Source organism: Canis lupus, chromosome 1, assembly GCF_003254725.2.
Source record: "Canis lupus dingo isolate Sandy chromosome 1, ASM325472v2, whole genome shotgun sequence".
Taxonomy (NCBI): domain Eukaryota; kingdom Metazoa; phylum Chordata; class Mammalia; order Carnivora; family Canidae; genus Canis; species Canis lupus.
In genome coordinates, this window is record NC_064243.1 from 30,366,019 (window position 1) to 30,374,088 (window position 8,070).

Sequence of the window (8,070 nt, forward strand, 5' to 3'; positions counted from 1 at the left end):
GCACAGCCTCCTCCATGGTCACCATCCCTCATCAGAATGGTACATTTGTCACAACTGCTGAACCTACACTGACATATCATAATCACTGCAAGTCTATAGTCTACCTTTGGGTTCACTCTTGGTGGTGTACATTCCATGGGTTTTGACAACTGTATAATCACATGTATCCATCATTAGGGTATCATGCCAAGTGTTTTCACTGCCCTAAAAAGCCCCTGTGCTTTGCCTCTTCATCCCTCTCCCTACTCCTCCTGGTAACCACTCATCACTTTACTGTCTCCATAGTTTAGCATGTTCTAGAATGTCATAATTGGAATGGAACAGTATGTAGCCTGTCCAGATTGGCTCCTTCCTCCTAGTAATATGCATTTAAGTTTCCTCCATATCTTTTCCTGGCTCAATAGCTCATGTCTCTTTAGCCCTGAAGAGCTGTCCATCTTCTGAATGCACTGCAGTTCATTTATCCATTCACTTATTGAAAGACATCTGGGTTGCTTTTGAGGCTGAGCAGTTATGAACAAAGCTACTATAAATGTCAACGTGCAGGTTTTTGTTTGAACGTAAGTTTTCAACTCCTGTGGGTACCAAGAATGTGATTGATGAATTGTGTGATATGCCCTTCTTTTTATTCTTTATTTTTTAAGATTTATTTATTTATAAGAGACACAGGGAGCGATGCAGAGACATAGGAAGAAGGAGAAGCAGGCTCCTCGCAGGAAGCCCAATGTAGGACTCGATCACCAGATCCTGGAATCACTACCTGAGCCCAAGGCAGACGCTCAACCACTGAGCCACCCAGGTGCCTCGCCCTTCTTTTTAAGGAAAAAAAAAAAAGAACATTTTGCCCTCTCTCTTCCCAGGGCTGGGCATTTATCATCAAATTTAGATCCATCCTCAAACTAACATATACATAGTTACAGTAGGGAGGAGTGAGAAATATCTTCCTCATTTTAAATATTTCTTCAGCTTAGCCCTGTCGCAGTAATTATAGCTGACTCTTTTAAATATCCTTATTTATATTCTTCCTTTCCTACAATAGCTGATTCCAAATGCCAAATCTCAGTTCATAATTCCCAGTTGAGGCTTATGTATGTCTTCTAGCATTTTAATGTTTAATTACCAAGGTAGTAAGTGATGCTGGACTATATTCTAGCCATCCAGAAAAGGTTTTATTGTAGGCTGACAGAGGATAACTAAAGTTATAGTGGGGATTATTTCATAATGTATAAAAATATCGAGCCACTATGCTATACACTTGAAACTAGTTTGATACTGTATGTCAGTTATGCTTCAAAAAATAAAGATCCCATATTATTTCTTTACAAAGTAAAAACAAGATTCTGTTGCACATAATATACTACCAGTTATGACTGCTGTGCCATGCTTCTTAAGAAATTGGTATATTGTATGTGTTTGAAATGATAAATTTCTAGTAAGCAGAATATTTGATAAACAAGAATACTGTTTTTCCCGTCATATTGGAAAACCAAGTTTAATGCCTACAACGCACAATAAAGTTGAAGCTGATAACATTGTGTCATTGGGGAGCTCCACTTCCTCATGAGAAAGGAAGCTCAGGAATTTTCTTGATTTAAAACACAGTGCATCTCTAGTGGCCTGGGATCTAAAAATTTCAAGTCAGATGAATTAGAGGCCGGTGTTTATTCCAGAAAATAAAATCACTTTGTTGAAAATGAGTATGAGCATTATGTATCAGGTCATCAAAGGAAGATTCCTCTGAAGGCAAGAACAACCTTCAACCAGATGTAAATATTCAGTTGTTAACAAAGGACTGTACACTTTTTCTTAGAGACAAATTATACCCCCATCCTAGTTCTTCTTCATCCACCTGTGAACATTGACCAAGATCAATAACTGCACTCAGAGAAAAGGGTGCCAAGTCCTTGTGAATGGAAGGGCTTCCAAGAAGGTAGTAAGAAAACAGCAATTTAATGAGATATACTTACCTCACGGAACACCAAAACGTGGCAATTTATTCTTTCATTTATTATTTCTTTCACAAGTTTTGCTCTATTTTATTCTATTACTGAGATATAATTGACATATAACATTATATTTCAGAGTATGTCATAAAAATTTCAGGGTTTTTCAAGTTGTGCAAATATATAAAGCATATTGTATGTGAAACTGTATTTAAGCATATCTGGGACCCCTGGATGGCTCAGTGGTTGAGTGTCTGCCTTTGGCTCAGGTAGTGATTCCAGGGTCCTGGGATCGAGTCCCACATCGAGCTCCATGCATGGAGCCTGCTTCTCCTCCCTTTGCCTGTGTCTCTGCTTCTCTTTCCGTGTCTCTCATAAATAAATAAAATCTTAAAAAAAAAAAAAAAGGAAAAGAGTGATTTGATAAACAAAAGTAAAGCAATCGCTCCCTTTGCAGTTACCTGTTTGGGCCTTCTCCCTGGTGCCAGATCGCCTGCAGGTGGCGGCAGAGTACAGCAGATTTCTACCGACACGTCAAACCAAGTTGAATAAAAATGGTGGGGTTTTTTTGTTTTTTGTTTTTTGGGTTTTTTTTTTTTGACATGAAATAGGTAGTTACCTACACGGAGACATAAATTTTGGTTTGTTTATCTCTGCATTATTTTCATGATTTTAAAAAATTGCATCTTATATTATCAATAATCTGGCTCCTTTGCCAAATTTTAAGAGGAAGGAATTGTGAATGGTGAGGTTTTCCTGACAACTTCCTGTAGGTATCAGCTATTCACACTAACCTGCTTGCAATGCAAGCCAAAATTCAGGCTTCTTGAGGGCAAGCTCTGTTTCTTTGTATATTTCCCCAGCGTCTAGCTAAATAGAGCTAGAGACCAAGAAACCCTTGATTAACTTTTAAATGATGCAAAGAAAAGAAGTAGCACAGTTTGAAACTGAAAAGCCAGACAGGCGCCTGGTTGGCTCAGTCACGCGTATAAGTGTCCCACTCTTGATTTCAGCTCAGGTCTTGATCTCAGGGTCATGACCTCAGGGTCTTTGGATCAGGCCCCACCTCAGGCTTCAGGCTCAGTGGGGAGACTGCTTCTCTCTCCCTCTCTCTCTCTCCTTCTCCCTCTTTCCCTCCTGCTCATGCTCACTTTCTCTCTTTCTTTCTCTCTCTCTCTCTCTCCCTCTCTTTCCCTAAAATAAGAAACAGATTTTTTAAAGAATTTTTTTAAAAACTGAAAAACCAAAAACAAAAACAAAAACAAAAACAAAAAACAAAACAAAACAAAAAAAAAACCTGAAAAGCCAGGGGTTTTTGTGATTATCGAGACTGTAACAAAGTGAAATACAGAGGAAAGGTTACTTAGTGAATTTGATATAGGTATGTAGAATTTGTCATGAAAAATGTCCTTGACATGGTCATAGTCATGGTATTTTGTTTTAACGTGCTATTTTGTAGCAATGATGTTTTTTCAGCACTTCTTGAAGTCCACTTTCCAACCAGCAGAGCAAATCCAGAGACTGCATACATTTCACACAGTATACTCATGAGGGCTCAGTGAAGAGCCAATCTTCAATATTTAGTAGATTAATGAATGAATGAATGATAAACAACTAGAGAAAGTCTTACAATGTTAGTTTGAATTAGTTATAAGTCCAGGAACAAGTTGCCAAGCATCTGCCCTTATAGATTGTTATATATACTGATTGATTTATATTTCTAAAATTTTGTCTTATATTACCTAACGTGGCTTTCTCTATAGATCATTTTACCCCCAAATTACACATGCTCTACCCTCATACTTTCTCATAGGTCTTATCTTCTCCAAACGTCATATAATCAATGAGACTTTGGAAGAATTCAGGAGTACTTTTTAATACTTTTTTCCTGTGTATAAAAATTTCAGAGTTTCACAAATATGCAAACATACAAATGACACCATATAGGAAACACGACTTAAACATATTATGTCTGACCAAGTACATCTAGAAGAATCCATGACATATTCCTTTATGTTAAGCGTGTTCTCTTAACTCATTAAAGCCCTAAAGGATAATTTGTTGCTGGCTAGCTAGGGCAGGGGAGGGCGTGGGGTTAATCATTTTAAAAACTATGAATCAGTCTCTGGGCTCACATTAGCTGAGCTTTACTTTGTATAGCAACTTCAGATTTATACTGTATTCAGCAAATATGGATTGAGCTGCCTTCAAATATTAAATATCCTCTAGGATGGGACTTTAGGAAGCACTGGTGACCACCTGTGCCTCATGGTCACCCCGATTCAAAAATGAATGAGTAGATTAGTCCTGAAATTTGGGGTGGTTAGACATACAATAACAGAATGCATTATACTTGACATCCCATCAATTGTTTCAGCAAACATCCCACAATTGTTTCAGCAATTTCAGTGGGGCCACTGGGAGAGCCTTGATTGCTCCTGGAGGGCAATGTACCATAAGTGAGAAAAATGAAGAGGGTATTAAGCCATCTTGCCTTTAAATATAGCAACAGTACTCTTACTTTGGTGAATTTCAGCAAATTACTGAGGAATGGAGTCAAATTCAGATAGAACCATATAAGAGGATCTATAGAATATATTCTCCAGCCAAGATGCCTGGGTGGCTCAGTCAGTTAAGCATCTGCCTGTGGATCAGATCATGATCCCAGAGTCCTGGGATTGAGTCCTGCACTAGGCTCTCTGCTTAGCAGGGAGTCTGCTTCTCTGTGTACTCCTCCCCTCTGCTTGGATACACTCTCTCTTAAATAAATAAAATCATATATATATATATTCTCTAGCCAACTTTTCTCCCTCTCCATTTGCACCGCAGTCTTCTTCCTTACAGGCCTCTTGGGTTGTTTCTTGAGAATAATCCCACCCTCACACTGCCAGCTCCCTCAGCCTGTCCCTTTCCTCTGGTGTCAGTAAAGAGGCCCAGCCAGTAGGTCTCAGACTTGAAGTCTTCTCAGACATTTTGAGGATACTTGTTAAAGATGCAGAGGACTGGCCCCACCTTACACCTAAGAGCGGGAAGCTCTGGGATGGGGCTGGGAGTCTGCATTTTAAATAAGCCACAGGCTCAACTTCTAATGTGTAAGTAGTAGCTAGAGCAGTGACCTATTTTTTTTCATGTTCTCCATTCTTTTGTCAACTCCCCCTGGCAAAGGAAGGAATGGTTTACAGGGGTGCTTCTAAAATTTTATGGTGAACTGAATCACCTAAGGAATCTTGTTAAAATGCAGATTTTGATTCAGGTGGTGAGGGGTAGGGCCTGAGCATCTGTATTCCCAGTTCATACTGTCGCTGCTGCTCCACAGACCACATTTTGAGGAGCAAAAGTTTATGGCAGGAAATCTGTGACCTTTTATGGGATTCCCCTATTCTTCCACTGGGGAAAATCTCCTCCAATCTGATGGAACAGCGAAAATGTTCCTACTTGGGCTTACGGTGTAGGTTTGTTTGTCGAGCAATAAGCTCTGAAGGTGTAACATGTACTTGCAGCCCACTATTCTAATCGAGTCAAACCTACACCAAAACTAGCTATTATTTCACAATCTACTGTCAATAATGTATCACAGGATAATTAGGCATCACTGCTAGGCAGGCCACATAATTGATATAATTAATATTCCTTTTATACAAATCTGATCTTTAGATTTCCTCTTCTCATTCGATTATTCCCCTCTCAATGTTTTCACTCACAGGATGATGTGAATAAACTTAAATGGGAGGTTAGAAGATTTTTGCAAGCAAATATAAAGGTGTTTGAAAAGTAAGTCATTAAAGAGAAGAAGGTAAAGTCAGAAAAAGTAAAAAATCAAAACTTCCCAGATTCACAATTTTGTCCAGACAGCTTCTTACCACTGTGCCCTTGAACAACACAGACATGTCCAGGATAAATGGTTAACTTGAAAATCCTCAGAAAGACAGGGAGTAAACAGATTTCGACACCTACTTCTGACAGCAAGCTGGAAAGGGACAGGGATTGACAAAAAGGATATTGTTGGTGAAAAACTCATGTAAAAAGAAACTTAGCCCAAGCATAGTTTATGTCTTACAGGGATGTTTAAGGTTCAGAGGTTAGAAAGGAGGAAAGTTAGAAACAAAGTTTCTAGGTTGGGTCAGGACCCACATTACTGCCAGGAAATGCTACTGCCAAGTAAAGCCCCAGAAAAACAAGAAAATGGTCATATTCATTTTATTTATAGTGTCTTCATTTTCACAATTGTTTCAGCAATCTATCCTAGCTAGCAGATTAGAACAAGAAGAAATGAATAGTTTATCCAGCTAAAGGGTAGCAGAATATGATTATATTGATTATTTTGAACTAAAGGCAATTGAGAAGCAGATACAGGAGAAGCTCTCTGCCCTCCCCCATTTGCCTAAAAGCAGGACATATATTTGTAGAGGTGTCCCCTCCCCACTCTACCAGGAAGGACATAAGCTAATCACCAAAGACAACTATAGACCCTTATCAATCCAGAGATAGGCACTAGAGGATCTACATACAAACTTTACTAACTAAACTTATCTTCCATTAGTTCACCTGTATATTTACCTTCCCAAAATTTGCTACTCTAGAAACTCAAAGTCCCTTCCCTTTGTCCTGACACTTCTCTGTATATTTATTGTTCTTTGGTTTAGATGCCAAATAAGCCCCAAGTTCTAACCATCCCTTTGAGTTACTCATCTCTGAGTGCTCCTATGTGGATACACATTGCACATGCTAATAAAAGTGTATTTGTTTTTCTCTTGTCAATCTATCTCTTGTTAGTTAGGACTCCTGGAGCACCTAACATGAGTAGAGGGAAAAGATGTTTTCCTCCCCTACACAGCTGACTACAGAGAAAATCAGCTCATGAATTTCAACCAATATAAGATATTCTCTTGGAGAAATGCAGTGAGAACTGTTACACTATAAAAGGGTAAGCTGGGATCCCTGGGTGGCGCAGCGGTTTGGCGCCTGCCTTTGGCCCAGGGTGCGATCCTGGAGACCCGGGATCGAATCCCACATCGGGCTTCCAGTGCATGGAGCCTGCTTCTCCCTCTGCCTATGTCTCTGCCTCTCTCTCTTTCTCTCTCTGTGACTATCATAAATAAATAAAAATTTTAAAAAAAATAAAAAATAAAAAAAATAAAAGGGTAAGCTGAAATACACCAAAAGATAATAGCTCCAATGGCATTTTCATTCTGTTATTTGGAGCAGAAAGCTCAGTGAAAAGGAAATAGGAACAAAATCCTAGAAACAATAAGGAAATACAATAATTAATTAATTAATATTAATAATAAATTAATAATAAATACCTATTGTGATGGCAGGTATCCAGAATAAAAAGGTCATGTTTTCCAAAGGGCCAATCTTGCTCTAGACTGAGTTATTCGGCTGGTTTTTGGTCCCCTGTGTACAAATGCTAACATCTACAAGGTACTAGAAACCACTCGTTTAAGAGTGAAGATCTCATATTAGAGATCTTCTACAAGGTAGTCAGTGTCTAGATTTATTTCATCTTTTGTCACAAAAACATTCTTTAGAAGTGTCTACTTAAAATTAATACTTTAGTTGTATTTTTCCATTCCCTCTAATCACAATCAAGTTTCAAGATAAGAAAAATATTCTTTAAAGATTTATTTGAGAGAGAATGCAAGTGCTTGCATGCACACATATGAGTGGGAGGGGTGGGCAGAGGGAGAGACTCTCAAGCAGACTCCCCACTGAGTGTGGAGCCCAGCGGGGGGCTCCATCTCACGACTCATGAGATCATGACCTAAGCCAAAAGCGAATCAGGTGCTCAACCAACTGAGCCACCCTAGCACCCAAGACAAGAAAAATATTTTAAGAGGAATTTCCTGTTAGGTTGGTCAGCATGGTGTTTGAGCAGCTAAGTTTTGACAGAAACCAAGTTAGAGCATTGATATGCTTTCCCGTGGCAGCCCACCTCCCCCAGAGGGCCCCAAGCTATGTACATTTCACTGAGACTGTCAGGCTGCCCCAGCCCCGTCCCAAAAATCAATTCTGGTAGGACCCTCACCTCAAATCTGGTTGGGAACAGTCCTCTAGCTTCCTTCCGCCTATTTGGGCAGAGACCAACACTGCCCAATGGCTTTGAGGGTTTGCTAGAGCCCCAGCA

At 39.4% G+C, this 8,070-nt stretch overlaps 1 long non-coding RNA gene across 1 annotated transcript; it reads left to right on the forward strand.

The window, feature by feature from the left end:
- Positions 1–327: 327 nt before the first annotated feature.
- Positions 328–7,022, forward strand: LOC112643777 (uncharacterized). The gene is made up of 3 exons (XR_003125884.3): positions 328–560; positions 5,647–5,714; positions 6,717–7,022. It is a non-coding gene; the product is annotated as an uncharacterized LOC112643777 (long non-coding RNA).
- Positions 7,023–8,070: the final 1,048 nt, after the last annotated feature.